General features: G+C 41.7%; 1 protein-coding gene across 3 annotated transcripts in view; it reads left to right on the forward strand.

Moving 5' to 3' along the window:
- LOC138753759 (transmembrane protein 121) overlaps positions 1 to 26,015 on the forward strand; it is a 138,824-nt gene extending 112,809 nt beyond the window's left edge. For all 3 annotated transcript variants that reach the window (XR_011351408.1, XR_011351409.1, XR_011351412.1), the window contains 2 exons: positions 23,910 to 24,322; positions 25,501 to 26,015. The gene's annotated coding sequence lies outside the window, so the exon portion shown is untranslated. The remainder of the gene's footprint in view (positions 1 to 23,909; positions 24,323 to 25,500) is intronic.
- The last annotated feature ends 496 nt before the right edge of the window (positions 26,016 to 26,511 follow it).

Below are 26,511 nucleotides of genomic sequence, written 5' to 3' on the forward strand. Positions count from 1 at the left end.
GGACAAGTTCTTTCCCTCAGATTCCTGAATGCACAATGAAACACAGACACTGTCCGACTTTGACTTTTTCTTGCCCTATTTTAATTTATTTTGTCAGGTGATTTATATAAATGTGAACTGCTGCGTTCATGAGAATAAATTCTAATTCTGATATGCTCATCAGAGATCAGACACTTTGAACTGCAACAGTGAGAAAATAAGGAACCTGGTGGAGGGAATCATGAAAATATAGGTGATAGGATGGAGACAAAAATTGTCCAAGTGTCGCAGATTTGGTTACCATTGCAAACGAATAAATGATCATGTATTTGTTAATTGTACCCCATACACTGGAAGAGTAAAGAGAGAGAGGTGGGTGAGGTGAGTAGAGAGAAAAAAAACTCTCTGGAAGGACCTGGATCCTCTTCAATTCATTAAACGCCACAACTGGTCCATACTGAGTGCCATTTACACACACACCAGCCTGCATTAGATCACCAGAGCCACAAGAAAACTAGTGTCTGGCTTTTGTATGTTGACTCTTCTTCTTTGGCTTGGCTTCGCGGACGAAGATTTATGGAGGGGGTAAAAAGTCCACGTCAGCTGCAGGCTCGTTTGTGGCTGACAAGTCCGATGCGGGACAGGCAGACACGATTGCAGCGGTTGCAGGGGAAAATTGGTTGGTTGGGGTTGGGTGTTGGGTTTTTCCTCCTTTGCCTTTTGTCAGTGAGGTGGGCTCTGCGGTCTTCTTCAAAGGAGGTTGCTGCCCGCCAAACTGTGAGGCGCCAAGATGCACGGTTTGAGGCGTTATCAGCCCACTGGCGGTGGTCAATGTGGCAGGCACCAAGAGATTTCTTTAGGCAGTCCTTGTACCTTTTCTTTGGTGCACCTCTGTCACGGTGGCCAGTGGAGAGCTCGCCATATAACACGATCTTGGGAAGGCGATGGTCCTCCATTCTGGAGACGTGACCCATCCAGCGCAGCTGGATCTTCAGCAGCGTGGACTCGATGCTGTCGACCTCTGCCATCTCGAGTACTTCGACGTTAGGGGTGTAAGCGCTCCAATGGATGTTGAGGATGGAGCGGAGACAACGCTGGTGGAAGCGTTCTAGGAGCCGTAGGTGGTGCCGGTAGAGGACCCATGATTCGGAGCCGAACAGGAGTGTGGGTATGACAACGGCTCTGTATACGCTTATCTTTGTGAGGTTTTTCAGTTGGTTGTTTTTCCAGACTCTTTTGTTTGGCATTTAACACCATTATACCAGTAAAACTATTATTCACACTCAAGGATCTGTTCCTCCCTTTGGAACTGGATCTTCGATTTCCTCATTGGCAGAGCCCAATCAGCATGGAGTGGCAACTTCACCTCCTCCTGCTGACCATAAATGCAGGGGAACCTCAAGGCTTAACCCCCTGCTCTATTCCATCTACACCCATATTTTCATAGCCAGGTCTGGCTCCAACCCAATCTACAAATGGCACCACCATTGTTGGCTATATGACAGAACATAACGAGTCAGAATATAGGATGGAGATTGAGAATTTGGTTGTGTGGTGCCAGATCAACCTTGCTCTCAGCATCAAAAAGACCAAAGAGATTATTTGTGGACTTTCGGAAGGTGAGGCTGACAGACATTTCCATTAGATGGAAATGGAGAGTGTTCTGTCTTTCAAGTACCTGCGCATCCACATATTGGAGGACCTCCCTGGAGCCAGCATATTGAGGCAACTGTAGAGGCACATCCATGCCTCTACTTTCTAAGAGGCCTGAGAATATTTAGCCATCAAATACTCTATCAAATGTCTACAGGCATACCGTGGGAAGTACCAGCATCATGGCCTGGTTTGGAAGCAAATGGCCAGGAATGCAGAATGTAGAAAATGGCAAACCCAGTCGGTGTGTTAAATGTTCTATTTTTCCAACCTTCAGGGATCAACTGTGGATAAAGTCTCACTCCTAAAAGCCTTGAGCAGAATAATATAGGATGAGAATCCAGTGAGACAGTCCCTGCACTAGGATCCCGTCCATTGTCGGGAGATATATTACTACAGGTATGCCTAGCTGTGGCTAATATTGATCTTACAAGCATCAGTATTACTACACAATTGTCTGTGGAACCTTCTGTGTGCAAACTCAGGGATATAATTTCTAAAGTATCACAGATGATTTTATTGGTTTGAACATGATGAATATCTCCTGAAGTCATAACAGGCTTACTTTCAATACATGTCTTCTTTCTAAATGCAATAATCAATTACAATTCTGAAAATATCCTAGATTAAGTAGGTCCCTTTTCCCAATACTATGAGCTGTTCTTTCTTTTCAAATCTACATTACTTCATCCTAAATTTTACATTCTCAAAACCATTTTTCATTGTCTTACCAAATTAGAATTAATTTGGAGCAGGCATATATAATCAATAACATAATAGAGACATTGATCCAAGGTAAATTGTCTCCTGCCTTTGTGAATAATCTTGAGATACTCTTGAGATTGTACTGCAAAGCTAGCTTCCCCAGACCAAGCAAGAAAACTGTTGTTTGTCTGCACCATTATGATATGCGAGAAAGGCTGAATCTTAATGAAGGAACAATCCTCTGATACATAGAGGATATGGTGTGGAGCTGGGAGCCAAGTGGTTAGAGGATATCATTTACCTGACAGGGTGGCTGAAACATAGAAGCATGAAGACTGGCATAAGTGTTCCAAGCATTGGCCATTGTTCTTCAGACAGCAAGAAAGTGAAACATCTTGTGGTTATGCAAAATGTCTGTTTTCTCAGGGTTAGGGTTTCAAGGTCATGACTACACAATGTTGACAGACCCTGGAAACTTGACCTAGACTTCCCCCATCTTCCGGCACCTGACCACTCTGTTTTCCTAGTCTCAGGTAGCACAGTTAGTGCGATGACATTACAGTGCCAACATCCTGGGTTCAAATCTAGCACTGTCGGTAAGGAGTTTGCACATTCTCCCCATGACTTGCATGGTTTTTCCTGGGTGTTCCAGTTAACTCCAACCCTCCAAATATGAAGGGGGTTCCAGGTTGATTGGGTAGCATAGCTCTCAATGACCAGAATTGGCTTCTACCGTGTTGTAAGTAAAATTAAATATTTAATTGAAAACTAAGGGACACAAGTTTAAGGTGAGGAGTTACAGATTTAAAGGGGATTGGTTTTGAACACAGAGGGTTGTGTGCAGGTAGAATGAGCTAACAGAGGAGATGGTAGATGCGAGTTCAATGACAAATTTAAAAAAAAACATTTTGATATACATATGGATAGGAAAATTTGACTGAACACCAGCAAATGGCACGAGCTTAGATAGGCATCTTGGTGATCACAGACCAGATGAACTGATGGGTCCATTTCCATTTGGTACAACTATGAATCAATAAGAATCTACTTGTGAAGCTTCACAATATTTAACTTCTGTTCATAAGGCTATCTTTCCTTGGGTAGAAACACTAGGCTCTGGATACAATACTTAAGATGTGATCTCCTCAGGGGCTAAATAATTAAAGACTCCCTTGCAATAAAAATCAATATTAAAATATTTTAAATCTTAATTACTTCACCTTGTCACAGTGCAGCTTCATACAAATGACAAACATAGATATATTACACAATACCCTCATCCAGGTCACTGATATAGATTATGAGCAGAAGCACCCCACTAGCCACAGGGCTCCAACCCAAAATTGACCTTTTATTCCCATTTCTTAATCCTCAATCTATATCAGTACATTACTCCCAGCATTATATGCTCTCATTTTGTTTAAAACCAGTTCTGGAGCAGATTGTCAAGCACCTACTGTAAGTCAAAGAACACTACATCCAAAGGTTCCCCCTTTTTCTTTCCTACTGATGCAACAACCGGAGGTTTTGCAGCCAAACAAGCATGGTTTCCTTTTTATAAATCCACAGCTACTGTGCCCAGTCCTATCACTATTTTCCAAGTGCCCACAGCAAATACCCAATAATACTTTCCACAATCTTTCCTCCTCCTCATGCCAACCTAGTTTGTCTCGAATTCTGTTTTCTTCCTTTCTTAAATAGTGGGCTCACATCTGTTCTTTTGCTTGAGAAAACTACAAGACCTAGGAGCAGAACCAACCCATAATTCTCTATTTTTCTCACATCCACGTGCTTATCCAAGAGTGTTTTCAATGTCACTATGTTACCAGCCTCCCCCATCACCCCCGCCAATGCATTCTCAACTTCCAAACTGGAAAAACTTACTTCTGACATCTCCCTAAACTTCCCGCCATTCACCTTTAACAGATACATTTTGCCATCTGCTGTTATCACCCTGGGGAAAAAAAATATAGTGCCTGTCTTCTCTATCTCTGCTTCTCATACTTCTTTCAAGTCACCTCTCATTTTTCATTTCTCCAAAGAGAAAAGCCCTAGGTCTGTCAACCTTACTTCATAAGACGTGTTCTCCATTCCAGGCAATATCCTGGTAAATCTCCTCTGCATTCTCTCTAAAGCTTGTACATCCTTCCTGTAATATTGAAGGGACTCTTTAGTGATTTTGAGAGTGAATTGTTTGCATGTTACTCAAACACCGTGCAAAGCCAGTGCAACCAACAAGCTGTTGAGCAACTCATTGCATGAGTGCCTCAGAGGTGACAGACCTGGTACCTCTCCATCACTGCAGGTCTCATTACAGCCTGATTACAGAACCTCTCCACCACTGCAGGTCTCATTACAGAACTCTTCCTGATGGAAGAGTGTACAGGTAGCTCATCTCCTGAAATAGGCAGCACGAATGAAGGCCCATCTCACTTGCACCACTCTCTGAACACAATTCCAGGGTTAAAAAAAACCCACCAATGCTCTGCTGGAAGCAATTGAACTAGGTGCTCAGTGCCATAGCACACTTGTCTGTGCTCCTTACAGAACCAGGATCAATTGAACACAAGGGACAGAAGGAGGATAGGCTATTCTGCCCATTATTCCTTTATTATTCAGATCACATCTGATACCTTAACACTTTCCTGTGCCATCTATTAGTCCACTTAATATCTAAAAGAAATTGAGCTTCTAAAATTATTTGAGTTCTGATTTATATATGCAGAAACTGACCCTCCACAGCCCAGTTGGGTCAAGGATCCTGAAGATTTATTCGTCTTCTGCATGAAGGGATTTCTTCTTACTCCTGTCTTAACTGGTCAGCTCGTTATTTTGAGATTCTAATCCCTGGTTTCTAGCAAACTTAGTCATGAAAAATATCAACATCGTATTTAAACTGTCAAGCTCCCAAACCATGTACAAGTTTCAATAAGATTATCTCTTATATTTCTAAACTCAAAAGTTCAGTCGGCTTAACCTTAGAAAGTATAAAGTGGAAAGAAAGTTTTTTTTTTAAAAAAAGCAATTTTTCATTGGAAAATGACGTCATAAAACAGACCTCCACGACTCGTTTGAATTTAAATGAAAAGGCCACGGGTAGATTTTTCCCTATTCTTATACCTAACCGATTTAAAATTTAATCTTCTTTTTCCCCATTTCAAGGAGTGAGTATCACTACCAAGAAACTCCAGCAAGAGTATTGTACACAGGTTTTAATCAGCTACAAACATTCAGTAGCACTAGATTTAGGCTCTCCTTACATGCCTCTGTCTATATTCTGATGAATAAGACACCTAAACTCATGTCACTTAGTCAATAAGACCTGTGGGTCTTTCCCTGTTGGTTACTTCCATAAATCCCTTGACACAACAGTAGGATGACCCATCATTGGTTCACTAAAATCTTGGATACATCTATAACTCAAAGTTACCGCAATATCTTTAGTAAATAATTATTTTGGCATAGAATTCACAGAACCAAAGAAGAAAATAGATTCTTCAATAGTATTGAACCAGTAATTGGCCTTCAGCATCAACCCCATGCTGGCACTGGAGTCAAGAACCATTCTGAAATTTTACCCTGTATCTGTAGAAAAAAAATCCAATTGAAATGTTTTAAATAAGCTTTTCTGAATTTGAAGACAAATCCAATCCTTAATCACATGCAGCACATTTTTATTCCAGAGAGGTTTGAGTGGAATTGTGGGAAAGTGATACAAGGTATTAGGAATTTTAAAATGTCAGTAAAGGAATAAGATTTTTGGTCCATTTTGCCTGTACTGCCTTTTCTCTACATGGTCCAGTTCTTCATCACCATTCCTTTGTTTGCCCCCATACCCTACAATAATCCTAGCTTACTAGTAAATATCAAAACCCCATTGCATGAAATGTATTAATCATTGGTTTGTGGCAAACAGCTCCAAGTTCAGAACAAAACAGTCCTCTTGTGTACCAAAATACACAGAAATGGCAAAGGAACTTGGTCGGTCTCGTAGCATACATAGGAGGTAAAGATATGTTACCAACATTTTGGGCCTGAGCCCTTCTTTCAAGGGACAAGTAAAAAGCAGATGGGCATCTGAATTAGAGACTGGGGAGAGACAAGGAGAAGAATGGGAGGGGGAGGAGTCCAGACCAAAAGCCATAAGGTGTTAATCAGATATGATGAGGAAAGGTGAGAATTGATTTTGGCTCCGTGAAAGGAGGCACAGATACAGGGATCTGGAGGAAAGGAGAAAGATGGGAGCTGGGCTTAATGGAAACCAGAAAAGTTGATGTTAATGCCAGCTGTTGGAGGGTACCCAGACTGAAGAGGAGGTGTTCCTTTAATTTGTCAGTGGTCTCAGACCGCCAATGCAAGAGAGCATGGGCAGAAATGTCAGCAAGGGAATAGAATGGGGAATTGAAAGGGATGGCCACTGGAAGATCCACGCTATTTCAGCAGACAGAGCCATGATGTCCAAGAAAGTGATCTCCCAGTCTGCACCCAGTCTCTCCAATGTTGAGGAGACCACAAAGAGATCACAGGAGTCCCAAGCCCTCCTTCTAAGTGAAGCAGCGCTTCACTTGTGAATCTGCAGGTGTCATCTGCTGCATCTAGATCTCCCATTGTGTACGCCTCGACATTGGAGAGGGCGGGCGCAGGCCGAGATCACTTTGTTGACCACCTCAGCTTTGTCCGCTCCAATAGCATAGATCTTCCAGTGGCTATGCATTCCAATTCCCTTGTTGACATGTCTGCCTATGCTCTCATGCACTGCCAGACCGAGACCACCCGTAAATTGAAGGAACATCACCTCATCTTCCATCTGAATATTCACCAACCGGATGGCATTAACATCGACTTCTCGGATTTCTGTTGAACACCCTCCCCCCGCCCCATTTTCTCTGTCTCCTTATCTGTCTCTCCCTTCCCTTTCCCTCTGCCTTCTTTCACAGAGCCAAAATAAATTATATCAGATTACCACCTTTTGGCTGTTGGTCTGGACTCTTTCTTCTCCCATTCTTTGCCCTTTCTCTCCCCGGACTTTAATTCAGATGACTACCTGCTTTTCCCTCATACCTCCTATGGATGCTGCGAGACCAACTGAGTTCCTCCAACATTTCTGTGTGTTTTGCTACAGTCACAGTGTCTGAAGATTTACCTGTTTCACCCTTGAGTATCAATCCATTTGAGACATTACACATGCATAGCCACCTCTTTTCCTCCTCCACACACCAGCTTCTTCTGACCTGTAGAGGAAGTGTAGGAATGGATGGGGTGGCTTGGCAACATCTGCTCCCTCCTCTCCCTGGATCACATGTATTTCCTGCTTGGAAACACTACTGTTTCTTCACAGCCTGTGGTAAAAAGAATGACTGTTGGATTTCACTAGCTCTGTAATGATGAGCAATGGTGCTCCAGCTGTGCCATTGGAGTCAATAACCTCATTAAGCAGACCAGCTACTGCTCTATTATCACCAAGGGGAGGCTTGTGAAATCTGATAGCAATCTATCAGCAGGAAGAGGTTGCCATTAACCCCTTATGCTACTGTTTTAAGACATTACAGAATACTATATAATTATACTCAGTGGTGGAGGCACTCCTTCAGCCCATATGTGTTTGGGACCATCTGAAGGTAAAGGATGGAAAGTAACTGGGGCCATTGTTCAATAGCTGCTTAAATATTTATCTTATCTCTTCCCCTTTGGCAAAGCAGCAATCAGCCCTCCCTTCCTGCTGTGTGTCAGCCACAAGAGAGATGCTTTCCTCAGACAAGCAGCCGCCACCTCACCTTCCCCCATGTCCACACTTGAACCCACTTTTCATCCACCCATTGCAGAAATGGAACGAGGTAAACATTTTGATGCAGCAGTAACTTTTCACCCTAAGCCATTTATTTGCAATTCCTCAGTTGTGGGGTTATGCTTTTAAGTCAGTGGTTCTCAACCTTTTTCTTTCCACCCACATCCCACCTTAAGCAATCCCTCACTAACCACAGAGCACCGATGGCATAGAGAATACTTAAAGTGGGATGTGAGTGGAAAGAGAAAGGTTAAGAACCACCATTTTAAATCTTAGTTGAATTATCCCTGCTGCCACTTGCACTGCCAGTAATGTGGACACTGGAAATGTGTCCCGAACTCAGTGATTTCTAAGATTCTGTGCAGGTTTACCAATGACATCTTACTTTGTAATTCTGTTCTTTCAGGAAATAATGAGGGGGGGGAGTGAGAATTAATGGGTTTGCTCTGACAGCCTACATAAATTTGATAGGATGAATAACCTTCCATGCCATGAGAAATATGGATATGAACCTGTGCTTTGAAATGCTTATGGTCTATTATCCCTTGGATCCCCATTGATACAGACAGTTGCCATCCTAGCCTTTGCTTAGGTCAGTGGTTCTCAACCTTTTTCTTTCCACTCACTTACCACTTTAAGTATTCCCTAGGCCATAGGTGCTCTGAGATTAGTAAGGGATTGCTTAAGGTGGTATGTGGGTAGAAAGAAAAAGTTTGAAAACCACTGTTTTAATCATACCTAAGTGACTCGTTAGGTGCACGGTTTCATAACTCCAAAGGAAATTTTTCTCAAGCAAATTATTTCAGTAACAGTTGGGTCTAGAGCAGTGATCCTCAACCTTCCATTTCCACTCAGATGCCATCTTAAGCAATCCCTTTCTAATCACAGAGCACTGATGACATAGGGATGTGAGTAGAAAGGAAAAGGTTGAGAGTCATTGGCCTAGCTTTTCACCAATCAGTGACAACTTCCATTAATCTTGCAACATCAAGTCAGCAAAATATCATGAATACTTCAGAGGAGCAATTATCAAATAAAATTTCATTCAGGAGCCTGGAAGCAGATGGACTCATCAAGATGTACAGTCCAGGAGGATTTTAATGGCAGAAAAAAGAAGTAGAGAAGCAGGGATTTAGGGGATGAAATCCAAGGCCAAAAGTGGGAGGGGTGGTGAGCGAGATGAGAAATAAGAATACACAAAGAAGCCAGGATTGGAAAAGTTAATAAAAACGGTGGGAGGACCTTGCTCCTAAAATGCACATCTCCAAAAATTGTGCATAAAATGCAACCCCCAAAATATAAAACATAATACACCTAGTTTAAAAAAAAGCCATCCAAAGATGTCTATAAACAATTCTCAAAATGCAACACATATTTTCTACATTTCAAAAAATGACAACTTTAAAATGCGTCAGATGCAGTGAAACAGTCGAGGACTTTCTGAAGTTGTAAATAAGGTTAAAATAACCGTATCCTTCTCCTCAGCATAAGGTATGCAGGCCTCAGCTGTCTATCACTCTCTCTTGCCCAAGGAACCCTTAAAATAAAAAAAAACCATTTTGTTTTAAGTGAAATGATGAGCTGCCAAAGAATGAAAGGGAATATTTTACTATTATACTTGTCATAATTAGTTAGTTATTTGAGCCTGCTTTATACAGAGCCATTCCAATTACCGTACCCTTTTTATCCTTCGCATGCCTCCTAAGCATCCTGTCAACACAGAACTCATCCTCCTAGCATCTAAGGGAATACATTTCAGAAAATGACTCAGAGGAATTGCAAAGACCTAACCACCAAATGTATTAATGAGAAGAAAAATAAATTCTCTATGTGAATAGGATGAATTACTGGTTCTGCAGAGAGTGATTTCTTATTAACATAACTATCACCCATACCCAGTTAACAATGCATAAAGAATACATGACAACGGGGTAATTATGTCCCATACCAGAAGCATTAGCACTGAATCAGAATTAGAATTTATTGTCATGAACAAGCCATGAAATTTGGTGTTTAGCAGTACCATCATACATTTTATACCATCTTACTACATCACTGTAAGAAAAAATAAAAAAAATAGAAAAACATAATCATAGTGCAGGAGAAGTAAGGCCGTGTCTATGGGTTCATCGAATTATTGGTTATTCAGGAATCTGATGGCAGCGGGGAAGAAGCTGTCCTTGTGCTGTTGAGTGCTCACCTTTAGGCTCCTGCATCTTTTTCCTGATGGTAGCAGAGTGAAGAGGGCATGGCCTGGGTGGTGGGGGTCTTTGAGGATAGAGCTGCTTTCTTAAGATACCTCCTCATGTAGATGTCCTCGATGGAGTGAAGTCTGATGCCTGTGATGTCACAGGCTGAGTTAACAACCCTCTGGAGTTTATTCTTGTCCTGAGGCTTGGCGCCTCCATACCAGGCTGTGATGCAACCAGTCAGAATACTCTCAGCGGTACACCTGTAGAAGTTTACAAGAGTCTGCAGTGCCATACTGAATACTGAAGAAGGACATTCAGTGTGTTCCATTTGTTGGTATTCCTCTCATGTCACAGAATGATTTCTGACTGAAGACTTGGGCGATACTGGACTTAGCTACATTTGCGAGGCAGTGTGAGTTCCAGGGCAAGTCCAGCAGTCCAGAAACAATCAAGCAGATTTTCACATGAGTGGAAATCAACTCTAATTCGAAAAGTCTCACTTGAATTTCCGAGGCTAATGACACTCCCCAAGGTGCTCAGTGGTATTTACAATCGCCACATCCAGGGCAGAATCTCTCACCAGAAACGAATGGGTCAGATGTAGAAATGTCAAGGCTACATACTGCTTACACCTTCTTTATTTTGAAATGTGCCTCGGTTCCTGACTCATGAAACCCTTTCCAGCATCTACAGTTCGCAATCGGGAAGTGTGATGGAAATTTCTCCTGCTACAAAGTGCTCAAGAAACTCAAAGCTGATTGACAACTCATCCATTTGCTTAAACATTCATTCCCTTCACCAGTGCCCTGGTTGCATACTGATGATGGGAATAAGGCTGTAAAGGGGTGCTGAAGATTAGATCAGATCAGCCATAATCCTACAGAATGGGCAGTAGCCCCTGCACTTATACCCTACATCCTTATGTACATCTGTAGCATACACAACATCAGATCGGCCAGACTTCTCAGGAACTGTCAACATCTTGAAGGACGAGAAATTAATGGTATTGGTAATCACTGTGGTGTAAAATGAATGTACAAGTATGATATAAACATTCCTGTTGGGTCAGAATCCTGGTACTTCCTACGCAACAACCGCATTTTTGCCAAAGGGTTGCAGTGACTAAGGAGAAGGTCCCACACCATCTTCTCAAGTGTAAGCAATGAAAGATGCAGGGTGTATGTCAAAGAGTGTAACAGAGTTAAGCAGCACCAAAACAAGCCAAATGTGCCAATAATCCTGCACCCAAACTCCCATCGACTTCCCCTGAGATCCTACCACTCAGCTCAACATGAGGGAAAGTCACAGTGACTGACCAAACTGGTAGATTCATTTTTGAGGTGGGTGAGGGAACTGGAGAACCCTGAGGAGCTGCGAGGCATATATGATGGGACACATGGCTTCCTCCTGTAGGGTTCTAACACTCTGCTTTTGGCAGGCTCTTTAACATAGAAAACCACCACAAAATAACCAAAGTTATGATTCATGAGGATTTTGGGATTCTCGGTTTTCTCCTGAGCAACTCACTGATCTCTTGAAGTAGATTACATTTGATAATTATTCATTTGGAGAGCAATAGAGTGGATTGGTATATCCAGCCTGTTCCATGCTCCCTACACCATCTGGGTGCCACAATGCAGAAACCTACTAGAGATTATTTGATCTCACAAGAAAAGGTTAAGAAACAGATAAAAAACTAAAGCAGTGTATTAACACTGTTATGCATTGTCTTCTATCTCAGCAATATAGAACCAACACTGTTGGTTGGTTCTATATCACTAACCAGTTCTAACCAGCACTGTTCTGTAGAATCTGTTGCCCATTACATTGACATTGCTCTATACCACTAGACATCTCTATTTATTTACATGGTGTCTCTTATATTAACACGGCTTGGTAATGTCTGCTGCCAAGATCTATTGCTCTGTATTACTAGGTATCTCTAACCCTGAAGTCTCTGTTATCTCTATACATTAACATTGATCTGTCCTGCAAGGCATCCCTGTTATTAACACTGCCCTACAGTGCCTGAAATTTCACTTAATTACATAGCCTATGATGCCCAGCCACTTTTATATCAAAGAATAGACCTTGTACTGCCTTGTTCTGTCCACTGCCACAACATAATAACATTGCTCCATAATGACATGCAGATCTCTATATGAATACATCCTGTGCTATCTGCTGTCTGCAGATAACTATTGTTGCTCTATAATGAAGTCACTGTTAATGCTCCTCTGTATTGAATATTGTCTTCAGATATATTAATTCCGCTCAATGTTCCCGGAATCACTAATGCTATGCTGACATCTGCTATCTCCATCACATAGCCCTGCCCTATTCTATTTGGCCTCAGTTGAGTGAAATGATCAGTTCCAGCTGTCTGGTATCTGGGAACTCGCTTGTTGGATTACATATCAAGCACAGACTGCTTGCCGAAGAGATGTCACATCTGGATTGGTGGAGCAGCCAAATCTCAGCAAATAGTTGTTTCCCGGGCCAATGAAGACATGATAATGATAATGAGTTTATGGCCATACACATGTTCAATGTACCATTCTTATTGCTGCAGCTGAACAGGTACTACTTAAAAAATTATGACACATAATTTGAATTAAAAAGAGACAATAAATACCAAACATGGATAGATAATAAATATTCACAGTTATCCTAGTACAAGAAAAAAAGTGTTTTTGCAAGAGTGCAGACAATGCTGTTATGCTGTCAGAGAAGTCCATGATTAGTGTAACAAGGGGAGGTTCAAAAACCTGGTAGCTGTGGAAAAGAATCTGTTCTACAAACATTTGGGTGCTGAACCTAAACAATGCCAGGAACATGGACACTGCAGTTTTAATATTCAATTCATCAGAAATTTTAGGGCAGAGTTAATATAGAGAGTTGGCAGATTGCACAAGGGGAATGTGATTTCAGATTCAGACTTCAAATTTATTGTCAGAATACATACATAACATCACATATAACCCTGAGATTCTTTTTTCCTGTGGGCAAGGCAGAATTACCACTTATCATAAGGTTTAACAATAATAGAAAAATAAGGAGAAAGTTAACCTGCCGAAGTATTGGTTAAAGGGATAAGAAAGAATCTTGCTTGGAAGTAGTCAAACCATGTAATGTTAGGTAAAACTATAATGATATGACCTTTGAAGAGGAGACAGTTTGGGAACCAATACATTACCTCAGGGGATACATGTAGGTGAATAAAAACCTGATGTTTCCAGATGATTAATAATTTTTTAAAAAAACAAAGAGAGTACATGACACATGTTAGGTGAAGAATTCCAGTGAACACAGGAAACTGAGAGACAGTGAACATGAATTAAAATGAGCAAAGAGGGAATTTGTTAAGAGAATGTCAATTTATATTAAAGCGAACCAAAAACATTCTATGGGCATGATAGAATGTAATTGGGGTCCTCAGGGGGTAAAGAGGATGATGTTTGCACAGTGCAGAAGGCTTCACTGAAACATTAAATGAGAGCTTTACATGCGAACATCACAAATTGAAGCAGGCACGGGCTATTCACGTCCGCTCCACCATTCAATAAGATCATGGCTGATCTTTATTCAACATATAAACTCCATATCCTTTTATTTCCTCCTTAAAAGCTACCAATTTTCCATCTTGAATAAATGTCGTGACCAAGCCTGCATAGCGCATTTGGCCAAGGAACTCCAAAGACTGAATAGACTCTGGCTGAAGATATTATTTTCATCTCGATTCAAAATAGACAACACATTATTCTGAGGCTGACCTCTCATCCTAGACATGACTGCTGGGGAAATACCATCCCTGACATTTTCCAAGCTCCATAAAAATATTCAGGATTTCAGAATAGTATTCGGAAATTAATTAACGCTAGATTAGCGATGATTAACTATAATTTTATTCATCAGCTATATTTAATGCCGGAGAAATTAAAAAAATTTGGTCTTAGTAAGTTGGATTCTTGTTTTCGATGTGATCAGACAGCCAATACTTTTTTGCATACCGTTTGGCTTTGTGATCGATTGCAACAGTTTTGGAAAGGTATTCAATCTATTTTTAACAGTTTATATAATATCCATCTTGTATTAGATCCCGATATATTTTTATTAGGGAACATGCAATCATTAATTGATTTAGGTTTAGAGGATTATCAGATTTCCTTTATCTATTTAGCTTTAGTCATGGCTAAGAAATGTATAGCACTTACTTGGAAAGATAAAAATATATTAACTTTAGATAGGTGGCATTTGGAGATGAAATTTTGTTTGACTATGGAAAGGATATCTTTTTCAATTCAGGATAAGATGTCTTTTTATAAGTTAAAGTGGACTCCGTTTGCTAATTATATGCATTTAAGTTTGATTTAAATATATGTTTAAGCGTGATACTTTAGTATTGATAAAAAAAAATTTTGTTGTTAGAATTTTTTTTAGGTTAAGTTTTATCTCTTTTTTTGTAAGTGGGTATTTTTTTTCCATATATAATATTGTTAATTTTATTAACTCTTCACTCTTTATTTTGGGGGGGGGGAGGGCTGGACTAATTTTAAGTTAGATTACTAATATTGTGTTACAATTAACAGGGGGGGTTATTTTGTGTAGTTTTCTGATGTAATATTGTAATCATACCATTTTAATTTTTTAAAATTTTTCTTTAAATGTAATTCTCTATTGTATTCATGTTATAAAATTTTAAATAAAGTCTTCAAAAAAAAATATTCAGTATTTCTTTGAAATCATGTCTTATTCTTTTAAACCAAAGGGAGTAAAGGCTATTCTCCTCATAAAACAAATCTTCTTCCTCAGGAACCTTTGCTGCGCCCTCTCTATCTGTGATTAGTAGTGGATTGCTCATGTTGGTTTGTGGGTGGAAAGAAAAAGTTTGAAGACCACTGTTTTAATCATACCTCTGACTTGTTATGTGCACGGTTTCATAACTCCAAAGGAAATGGGGCAATGACCATTTTTCATCAAGCAAATTATTTCAGTAACTATTGGCTCTAGGGCAGTGATGCTCAACCTTCCCTTCCCACTCACAGACCACCTTAAGCATTGTAAGTGTTGTACATTCTTTGTGATGTTGATCCGCACCTGACTGGCTGCGGCAGAGCAGAAAGAGCTGCAAATATGACAATAAATGAGTGTATCCTTTACACGAGGGAGCAGATGCACTGGTAAAGTTTCAGATACAATTACATCAGGACTCAGTATACTTATACAAAGATGTCTCTGCTCCTGTTCCCAAATCCTTTTAAAATAAAGGTCAACATTCCAGCTGCTTTCCTAGTTTGTCATTGAAACTACATGTTAATTTTCAATGATTTGTTGACAATGACTCCTGGGTCTCACTGAACACCTACAACCTTCAGTCTCTTAGCATTTGGGTAAGTGCTAAATTTCCAACCAAATTTGATGACCATTGAATTTCATGTTTTCTTTTAAGCTGCCCACGTTCTCTTGAAGCCCATCATTACTTTCCAAACTCCCACTATTGACTCTGGCCAATCCTATTATCATTTTCTCTTAATAATGGCATTCTTCTGACTAGTCATAGAAATAAAGGGTGCCATGTGGTGAGGCTCTTAGCGCTGCTGCCTCACGGCTCCAGGGACACAGGATCAATTCTCATCTCAGGTTCTGTTCCTGTGGTGTTTTCACATTCTCCCAGCAACCATGTGTCCATGGAGCTTTTTCTCCTGGTTTCCTTCAGATCCAAGAGTCATGTTAGTGAACTGGCGACTGTAAATTACCCCTGGTCTGGAAGATGGTAGGTGCAGACATGTGAAAGACAACACATGCTGGGAAAGAAAGTGGGGGGGTGGGGGGATTCGATTGATGAAACCTAGCATAGATTCAATGGGTCAAATCGATTCCTTCTATAACAATAATGAAAAGGTGATGTGAATTCATAAAGAGGAAGGAAAAGAAATGGAACACTTGCTCATATAGATTTTCAGAAGACATCTCAGTAAGGCCAGATAAAAAGCTGGTGAATCAAACTGAAATCCATGGAATTGAATGATAACTGTACAATGAATAGGAAATTGACTTGTAGATAAAAAGCAGAGAGTAGTGAAAAACAGTTGCTTTTCAAATTGCAGGTTGGTAAACACTGGTGTTCTTCAGGGATCAGCGCAAAGGCAATTTTTCTCTTTATAAATAATAATGACTTAGATATGGGTGTGCAGGGAGCAATTTTTAAATATGCTGTAAACATTAAATTTGGTACTGTAGAAACATTGAAGAGGAAAGTGATAGACTGCAGGACCATATATATCAAGCGGAAGGATTGGTAGACACAGGCTTAATGTTCCACAGAGAAGGTACAAAGAGGATGTGAGAAAACTCTCATTTGCTCATGGAGTTGTAGGATGTAGAATGCACCATGTATAGGAATTAATCAAGGCTTTCAACAGGGAATTGATTGCTATTTGTTAAAGAATCACTTACAGGAGTATGAGGAAAGAACAGGGAATTGGGGTTGATGGGATTGCTCCACTAAGAGCTGATGTGATGGGCCAAATGGCCTCCTTATGTACCATGTCAATTCTATAATTTGAAGACCCTACTGCCTGGTATAGATGAAGGCTTTGGGAATTGGGCTGTAGATTTAATTCAAAATGGCATAGACCTCCTTATGGTTCATGATTTATAGACCCTGATACTTCTGATTTGATTCTTGTCCTGATTGAGTTTTGGGAGCCTCAAAGTTTGCAAAGGGTCCTTGAAAATACTGTTCATTCTGAGTTATCTTCTAGCTCAGAAGTTAAGGATCTTTCAGTATCATCAACCAAGTCAGAATGTAAATTAACGGGAGCATAAATTGTATCCAACCTAACCTTCCAGAAAAAAAACACAAAAGCTTTGGATGCCTCATGTAAATTAATCACCCAGTCATCAATTTACTATTTTGAGAATTTCTAAATCCTAACAGTTTTCTGGCAACTGTTTTTCTTTCAATCCTTATTGTTTGTCACTGCACACAGTCCATTATTTGAAGGAGCTTGTCACTAGTTAGGACTACAAATCATCTTGACATGCAGCAGGTTAAATTATTTGGCCTTCTCAAACTTGCAGTAAGCATTAAGGATGTAGCTGCCTCTACAGTGAAACATGAGTCACTTTGACAACCCAATGACAGGACATGCTCTACAAGGGGCCTTCAAACAGAAGACTCAATTATTGTCATAGTTGCAGATCTTTCTGCTCTGCCGCAGCCAGTCAGGTGTGGATCAACATCACAAAGAATGTACAACACTTACAATGCTTAAGGTGGTCTATGAGTGGGAAGGGAAGGTTGAGCATCACTGCTCTAGACCCAATAGTTACTGAAATAATTTGCTTGATTAAAAAATGGTCGTTGCTCCATTTCCTTTGGAGTTATGAAACCGGGCACATAACGAGTCAATGAGGTACGATTAAAACAGTGGTTTTCAAACTTTTTCTTTCCACCCACAAACCAACATGAGCAATCCACTACTAATCACAGAGCACCTGTGGCATAGGGAATACTTAAAGTGGAAAGAAAAAGGTTGAGAACCGCTGCAGTAACTTTTGCTGACAGCTGTAACATAGGGAGACAATTGTAGTTGGAAATTGGCAAAAGAATGTAGCAGCAGTGCTGACACTGGAGTGGAGACAGAACAAGAACAATAAGAGTATTGGAGCAGACTTGCTGTTCATTGGTTAAGATAAAGGTATTTCAGGAAACTCATTTCAAACTACTGTTGCAAGAAGGCAGCCAACATCACCCTGATCACAACCTCTTCTCACTGCAACCTTCAGGCAGAAGGGACCGAAGCTCAATGAAAAATATCTCCAGGTTCAAGAACAGTCACTTTCTAGCAGTTATCAGGCTCCTGAACCTCCCCCTTGTTGTAGTACACCACAAAAGGACTGTCAGCCCTCTTGCTGTGACTTTTTTTGCTCTGGGATAATGAAAATTATCATCCTGACAGAAGGTCTCAAAGCACTTCGCTTCTTTCTGGACAAGAGACTCAACCAGTCACCTTCTACCAACACCCCCTTCAACCTGGCAGAATTTGTTCTCATTCTAAGCAACTTCTTCTTTGACTTGTCTCAGTTCCTTCAAATCAAAGGAGTAGCCATGGGTACCTGTATAGGTCCCAGCTACACCGGCCTGTTTGTGGACTTTGTGGAGTAATTCACAGGCAAGGCCCCTCAACTCTTCTTCTGCTATAATGACGACTGCATCAGGGCTGCCTCATTCACCTGCAAAGAGCTCATCAACTTAATTCACCTCGCTGTCAACTTCCACCTCGATCTCAAACTCACCTAATTAATCTCCGAGAACACTATCCCCTTTCTGGATCTCTCTGCCTCCATCTCAGGAGACAAGCTGTCCACCAACATATTTTACAAACCCACCAACTCCCACAACTACCTCGACTACACTTTCTCACACCCAGGCCCCTGCAAGGAATTCAATCCCTTCTCACAATTTCTCCCACTCCACCTCATCTGTTCCCAAGAGAGGTCTTCCAGACCAGAACATCTGAAATGTGGCATCCCCTCCACCATCATCAACTCAGCCTCACCCACATCTCATCCATTTCCCGCTCATCTGTCCTGGTCGCCTCTCCCCCTAGACACAACAAACACAGGATTCCCCTAGTCCTTACCTACCACCCACCAGCCTTCACCTCCAACACATTATCCACTGGAATTGCCGGCACTTAACACAGGAACGCACTACCAGTCACATCTTCCTCTCTCCTCCTCTCTCTGCCTTCCATAGGGACTGCTCCCTCCATTCATCCCTCGGGCACTCATCCCTCCCCACCAATTGCCCAACCCCCTCCCCGGCTGCAGGAGGTGCCGCACTTACGCCCACACCACATTAGAAGCCCCAAACAGGCCTTTCAAATGAAGCAACACTTCACTTGTGCATCCACAGGAGTGATTTATTGCATCCGGTGCTCCCTATGTAGCCTTCTCAACACCAGAGAGACTGTTTTTAGTTGTTAGGTGTTTATTTTTACGAAGTGCCTGTTCAACTACAGCAAGTAAGAATTTTATGCATATGTACCTAGTACAAGGTATATGACAATAAACTCGTGGTCATTATCGAGATTATGGTGAATTGTCATTCTCAACTACTCTGTAAGTCTGGTGATTGCAGTTCCATGGTAATATTAAGCAAGGAGTTCCACGATTGAGACACAATAGCAATGAAGGATTGATGATGCATTTCCAAGTCAGGATGATATGAGTTAGAGGGGATTTTCAGGTGGTGGAGTGCACGTGTAGATGATGTTCTTGCCTTTATTAATAGAATAGGTTAGGTGTTCAGGATGAGCAATTGATGTGTATTTTAATGAGGTTAAATACTGAATCCACTGTAAAGGGATTAAATATTGAGGATAATGACTGGAAGCAAACCAAGTGTTCTGCTTTCTCCAGGATAGTGTCAAGTTTCTTGGTGCTGTTAAACTACACTCATCCAGACCTGACTTGTATGTGCAGGAAAGGTTTTTGGTATCAGAGAGTGAGACATACATTGAACAATACTTTAATTAAGGTTTATTTGAACTTCTAGTCAGTGTTGTCCCTAGAAATTAATGGCTGGGTACTTGACATTCATAATTCCATTGGACATCAAGGGCGTGTAGTTAAACTTCTTTTTATTTTCCTTGAGATGATCATTGCCTGGAAGTTATGCAGCACAAATATTACTCACCACTAGTCAACCCATGCTGTTCAGACATGGGCTGATACATTTGCTGGAGAATTGTAAAGGTCTCACCACTCCCTTATCTCTGGAATTCAGTTCAGGTCAATGGTCGTACTAAGGCTGTGATGGGATCTGGAGCCAAGTAATCTGATGGGATCCAAACTGGGCAGTGGGGAGCAGATTGTTGGTGCATAATTGCCACTTGATGGCACCATCTAACAATATGTTCCATCATTTTGTAGATGATGGTGAGTAGATGAATTAACTGGACTGGATTTACATTGCTTTGTTTTAACAGGACATATCTGGGCAACTTTCAGCATGGACTGTGTTACATAGAAACATAGAAACATAGAAGATAGGAGCAGGAGTAGGTCATTCGGCCCTTCGAGCCTGCTCCGCCATTCAACGAGATCATGGCTGATCTTAAAGTTCAGAACCCAATCCCCGCCTTCTCTCCGTAACCCCTAATTCCCTTATACTGAAGAAATATATTGTAATTGCATTGGAAAAGCTTGGCACAATGCATTCTGAAGTTCTTGTCTTGACATAACTTCACAACTAGAACTGCTTTATGGTTTGCAGTTAAGCATGTATGTAACCTTATGAGGCAGTTTTGGCAATTTGGAACCTAATTTTTCTATGCTCACGGTACTGCATCCAGCATGGCCTTCTGAGGTCATTGAATCAGGGTTGAGAGTAATAACAGAGTAAAGAATATGCCAGGCCTTGAGGTAAAAATAGTGGCGGTTCATATTCCTTCTGCAGCTGATGGTCCACAGTGTCTCATGGATGCCTAATTTTGATCTTTTCTGAATTATAGATTTTCTTAATTTCTTAGTTTAGATGGACAGCAGAAGAGGAGCTTCCAGCCCATTGGCCCATGCAGCCAAATACCCCAATCAACCTACCCCCAACCCCATACATTTTGAATAGTGAGAGGAAACCAGAGCACCCAGAGGAAACCCATGCAGACGTATGATGTACGTACAAATTCCCTACAGACAATATTGGATATGAACCTGAGTCACCGGCACTGCAATAGCACTACACTAACTGCTACGGTAACCGTGTCACCCTTACACTGGTAGAGTCTTCAGTGCCTTGGTCTCCACAAGGACTATATGATAGCTCCATCCACCAACATAGCTGCATCATCAATAGCAAGCATAAGGTCATATTGGTTTGCTCCTTGTGTTGAATTATTCCAACACATAGTCTGGCAGCTATGTCTTGCACAACTCAACCAGCTTGGTCTGAAGTGTGTAGAATCTCATGTGGAATGTTAAAATACCCCATGAAGAGGTGTTCTGTACACTTGCTTCTTTCAGTGTTTCTTCCAAATGTGGGTCAATATGCAGGAGCATTGATTCATCATCTGAGTGTGGATGGGAGATGGTAATCAGAAGGATTTACCTTGCTATGTATGACCTGAAGACATGAGATTTCATGGGAGTTTAGATTCAGTGACCCATCGAAAGTCATTTCCCACTCTTCCCCAGTGAGTTAGCTCAACCAGCAGGACAGGACATACCCAAAGATTATGATGAAGTTGTCTGCCACAATGTCTGTGAGGGATGATTTCCTGTCAATCTATTGGACAGCTTTTCCAATTCACACCAACCTCCAGATGTTTGTGAGAAGGATCTTTCAAGGTCAACTGGGACTTAAGTGTCTTCACTGTTTCAAACACATCATTCCAAGTTTTGTCAGTGGGAACAGGCTTACACAGTGGAATGTTGTAACAGCATAACTGACATCTGGGAATTCTTGACCAGAGATCACTCAACATGGAAAAGGTGCATTCAGGACTGTAATGAGAACCTTGGACCTCATACAGAACTCTTGCATGCAGGAAGTGTACCATCTCACATTCTCCATTCAAACCATCTCTTGCCTGATCTGTGGAAGAGTGGACAGTTCCCACTAATGGGCCATTTCATGGGGAAGTTAAGTTCTGATCATACTGAACTGGAGGAATCAAATTAGCAGTTTGGGAGCATGAGTATTTTGATAGAGTTTGATTGGGACCATCTAGTGGCATGGTGTCAAGATAACAATCTCTCTTTCATTGCTAAAAAGACAAAGGAGATGGTCACTGACTGCAGGAGAGGGGATAGAGTATGGATGCCTATCAAAATCAATGGCACTGAAGTCAAAAGAGTAGATAGCTTCAAGTTCCCAGAAATAGATATCCCCAATGATCTTCTGAAATGTCTGCCTTCTTCCACAAACTTGGCTTCCCCTCCACCACCATCAACTCAACCCTCATCCTCATCTCCTCCATGTCCCGCTCATCTGCCCTGGCACCCTCTGTCCCCAGATGCAACAGACACAGGATTCCCCTTGTCCTTAGCTACCACCCCACCAGCCTCCACATCCAACATATTATCCTCCAGAATTTCCGGCATTTACAGGATCCCACTACCAGGCGCATCTTCCCCTCTCTCCTTTCCGTAGGGACTGCTCCCTCAGTGACTCCCTCATACACTCATCCTTCCCCACCAATCAACCCCCGGTACCTTCCCCTGTGGCCGCAGGAGGTGCCATACTTGTGCCCACACCTCCTCCTTCATCAAACTCCGGGGCCTCAAAGAGCCCTTTCAAGTGAAGCAACACTTACACCTGTATATCTGTAGGATTGATTTACTGCATCCAATGTTTCTTTTGTGGCCTTCTATACATTGGAGTGATCGGCACAGACTGGGAGATGGCTTCACTGAGCACCTTCGCTGTGTCCACACCAGTGACAGACATCCCAGTGGACAACAATTTCTGTTCTGCGCCCCACTCACATGGCCTCCCACCCTGTCCATGGCCTCATGCACTATTCCACCAAATCACTCTAAGCTGGAGAAGAAACACCTGATTTTTTCATCTAAGCACTCTCAAGCCAGATGGCATTAACATCAACTTTTCCAGTTTCAGCTAACCTGCTCCCTTTTTCCCCTCCCTTCCCTTCCCCGTCTGCTCTCCACTCCCTTCGGTCCCTATTCATCTGGTCATCCCTCCTCCCCTTACTTCCTGCTGTGCCCTCCCTCCCTTCTCCACCTATTACCTCCTGCCCTCTCCCCTTGCCCTTATATTCAGATGCTTGCCGACATTTTTCCATACCTTGATGAAGGGCTCAAGCCCGAACCATCTGTTATGTAATTTTATCTTCTTTATATAAAGGGCACTGCTTGATCTGCTGAGTTTCTCCAGCACTGTGTGTTTTACTATGGTGTCTACAGACTTCAGTGCTTTACTTTCTCCATGACCTGATCTGGGACAACCACATCGATGCGACAGTCAAGAAAATACACCAACGTCTCTATTAAAAGATGAAGGAAGTTCACCATGTGCTCCCTTTTCCCTCAAAACTTTCTACAGATGCACCATCAAAGTATATTTACAGAATAGATCAGTGTGGTATGGGAAGTGGTCTGCTCATGAATGCAGCTCAAAACATAATGAAAGCTTTGTTCCCTCACTGGACTCCATCTATATATTGTTGCGTGGGAAAGACCACCAACATACTGAAGGACCCATCTCGTTTCCCCCACCCCCAGGCACTCCCTTTTTCCCTTAAGGATTAAGAGAGTGAAAGTACACATCAACGTGCCTAAAGACAGTTTCTTCCCTGCTGACATCAGGCCCCTGAATGAACCCATAACACCACTATCTTGCTCCCCTTGCTTGATGATAATTGACCTTTTCATTGTAATCCTACATACTGTAAATTGTGCTCTTTTCATGGCTGTGTGAATGTTAAAGATAACCCGTTAGTCTGTCCTCAGAAGAATTCTTCTCATGGTACTGAATACTTTTTGACAAATAAAACTGAAAACTAAACCCGTCCAAAATATTATTTTTGAATATTGTTGTCTTATTTTGGTCTGGTGTCTACTTTCAGTTCCCTCCCCCCCCTCCCCCACCCACCACAGGTCGAGTACCCTGTATTCGAAGTTCCGCACACTGAAAAGGACCAAACACCAAACTTTTTGTTTAGTGCTGACATGATGTCGCAAGTGGAAAAAAAATCCAACGCCTGGCTTGCCCAAGTGGGGCTCTGATGCTCTGTTGTCGATGGTTTGGTCTAAAAAATAGTTTAAAAAAAAACGAATCTTTGCTCTGGCTGGGAAGATGCCAAACGGATCTGTGTCCAACTCTTCAGCATCGGCTGCAGCCAGAGTCAGCGACAGCAACTCCATCCTCAACATCGGCTGTCCACATCGAAGAAGTCACTTCGCTGCCCAAGTGTACTCGGTGCAGGAATCACGGCTACGTGTCAGCTCCAGGGCAGGAGTGGGATCCTCATTCTCCCAGGTAGGAATGGGGACCTTGGGCTCCCAGGCAGGAGTGGGGACCATAGCCAGGGACTGGTGGTGGTGGTGGGGAGGTGTCGGGGACCGGCGGCAGAGATCGTTTTTTTTGGTCCGTATTAAACATTATTTTGCGTGAATTTTCATGTCATTGTTTGTTGTTATTTAACCGCTGTTGCTACTGTGATGCTTTTGTGTTTTCTCAGTTTTGTTCTGCAAACTGAAACAAAAAAACCCAAAAACGAACAACATCTGGCCCCAACCGTTTCAGATATAGGGAAATAAACCTGTATTTTCTTTTCAATGCTTTGCTTCTCCTTTGCTGAATTCTTAAAATTTTCAAGTAAGGAGACTCATTGCTTTTTTTTTAGTCTCATTATAATTATAAACCTTCTGCTTTTAATGACTTTAATCACAAATTGTCTTGATAGCTATTGCTAACTTTATTTCCTTTATGGAAAATATGTTTTTTTGTAAATTTTCATTCATTATTTAAAGATTATCCATTGAATGTTTATTGCGTTCCTTTTTGTGTCATTTCCCAAACCACCGTATTTACTTCGTATCTCATGCCTCCACTGGTTTCTTTTATGCAGATTTAGTTCCATTTTGATCTGAATCATTTTTATATATTATGATCTCTGTTCCCTGAAGGCTTCTTAACCACCAGACCAACAATGAACCCTTTGTCATTACACAACACAAGACCTAAAGTAGAGCTGTGAAGCCGTGCAGAAGTGAACCAAACCCCCTGGCCCATCAAGTGTGCGCCATTCATCCAAATCCCATTTGTACCAATCGTGCACATTTTATGGTCCCCACATTCTCATAATCTCTCCGCAGATTCCACCACTCACCAACACGCTTGGGGAAATTTACACCAAACCACACTTCTTTAGGATATGAGACAAAATAACCAAAGCAAATCCATACAGTTTAATGTTTAAATTTATTGTCAGAGATCATACATGTTACCACTAACAACCCTGAGATTCTTTTTCCTGGGGGGAAAGGCAGGATTTACACTTATCACTAACTGTAAACTGTACACAAGATATGTGTACAAAAGTGAAGAATGCAAACAAACACAGAAATCTAAACAAACTGATTGTGCAATACCAAATTTAAAAAAAAATTCGGTAAGAGTCCTTAAATCAATCTCTAATTGAGTTTATTGTTTAGGAGTCTGATGGAGGGGTGGCAACTGTTCCTGATCCTAATGGTGTTAGTCTCGTGGCCACTATAGCTCTTTCCTCATGGCCAAAGAGAGAACAGAACATGTCCTGACTGGTGTGGATCCTTGATGCTTCCTGCTGCTCTCCGATGACAGCGTTCCATGTGGGAAGAGTTTTGCCTAAGATGTACCGAGCTGTGTCAACTATCTTTTGCAGGCCTTTCTACTCAGAGGTATTGATGCCCCATACTAGGCCATGATGGAGACAGTCAGTGCATTTTCCACTACACAGCTTTAGAAGTTTGCGAATGTTTCCAATATCATACTGAACCTCTGCAAACTCCTGGTGAAGTAAATGTGTGTGATAGTACAGATCTATCACCAATGTATATAGTGTATATAGTTACAGTATCTAGACTGCTTACAGCAATTGGCTGAGAGCTAAGCCATGCCTACTGTCTGGGCCTTAAAGGGTTGTGTCCCTAGCCAGGTCGGATCATTCCGGACTGGTCGGCCACCTGTGAAGAGCTCCTGTCTTTTGCTAATAAAAGCCTTGGTTTGGATCAACAAGTCTTTGATTCTTTCGACGAGCTCTACAATGTGCTGATATGCTTTCTTCACAATGACATTAGTATGTTGGGTGCAGGTGAGGTCCTCCACGATAGTGACTCCCATTAATTTAAATTTGCTCTCCCTCTTTACCTCTGATGCCCCAAAGTTGCAAAGAGAACATGCAAAATCCATGCAACATTGCAATTCAGGATTAGGCCTGCTTTGAAGAAGACTGCAGAGCCCACCTCACTGACAAAAGACAAAGGAGGAAAAACCCAACACCCAACCCCAACCAACCAATTTTCCCCTGCAACCACTGCAACCGTGTCTGCCTGTCCCGCATCGGACTTGTCAGCCACAATCGAGCCTGCAGCTGACGTGGACTTTTACCCCCTCCATAAATCTTCGTCTGCGAAGCCAAGCCAAAGATTAATTGAAGGGATGTGATTTCACAGGCTGAGTGAAGA

The sequence above is a fragment of the Narcine bancroftii genome, chromosome 2 (assembly GCF_036971445.1).
Source record: "Narcine bancroftii isolate sNarBan1 chromosome 2, sNarBan1.hap1, whole genome shotgun sequence".
In the NCBI taxonomy this organism is placed as follows: domain Eukaryota; kingdom Metazoa; phylum Chordata; class Chondrichthyes; order Torpediniformes; family Narcinidae; genus Narcine; species Narcine bancroftii.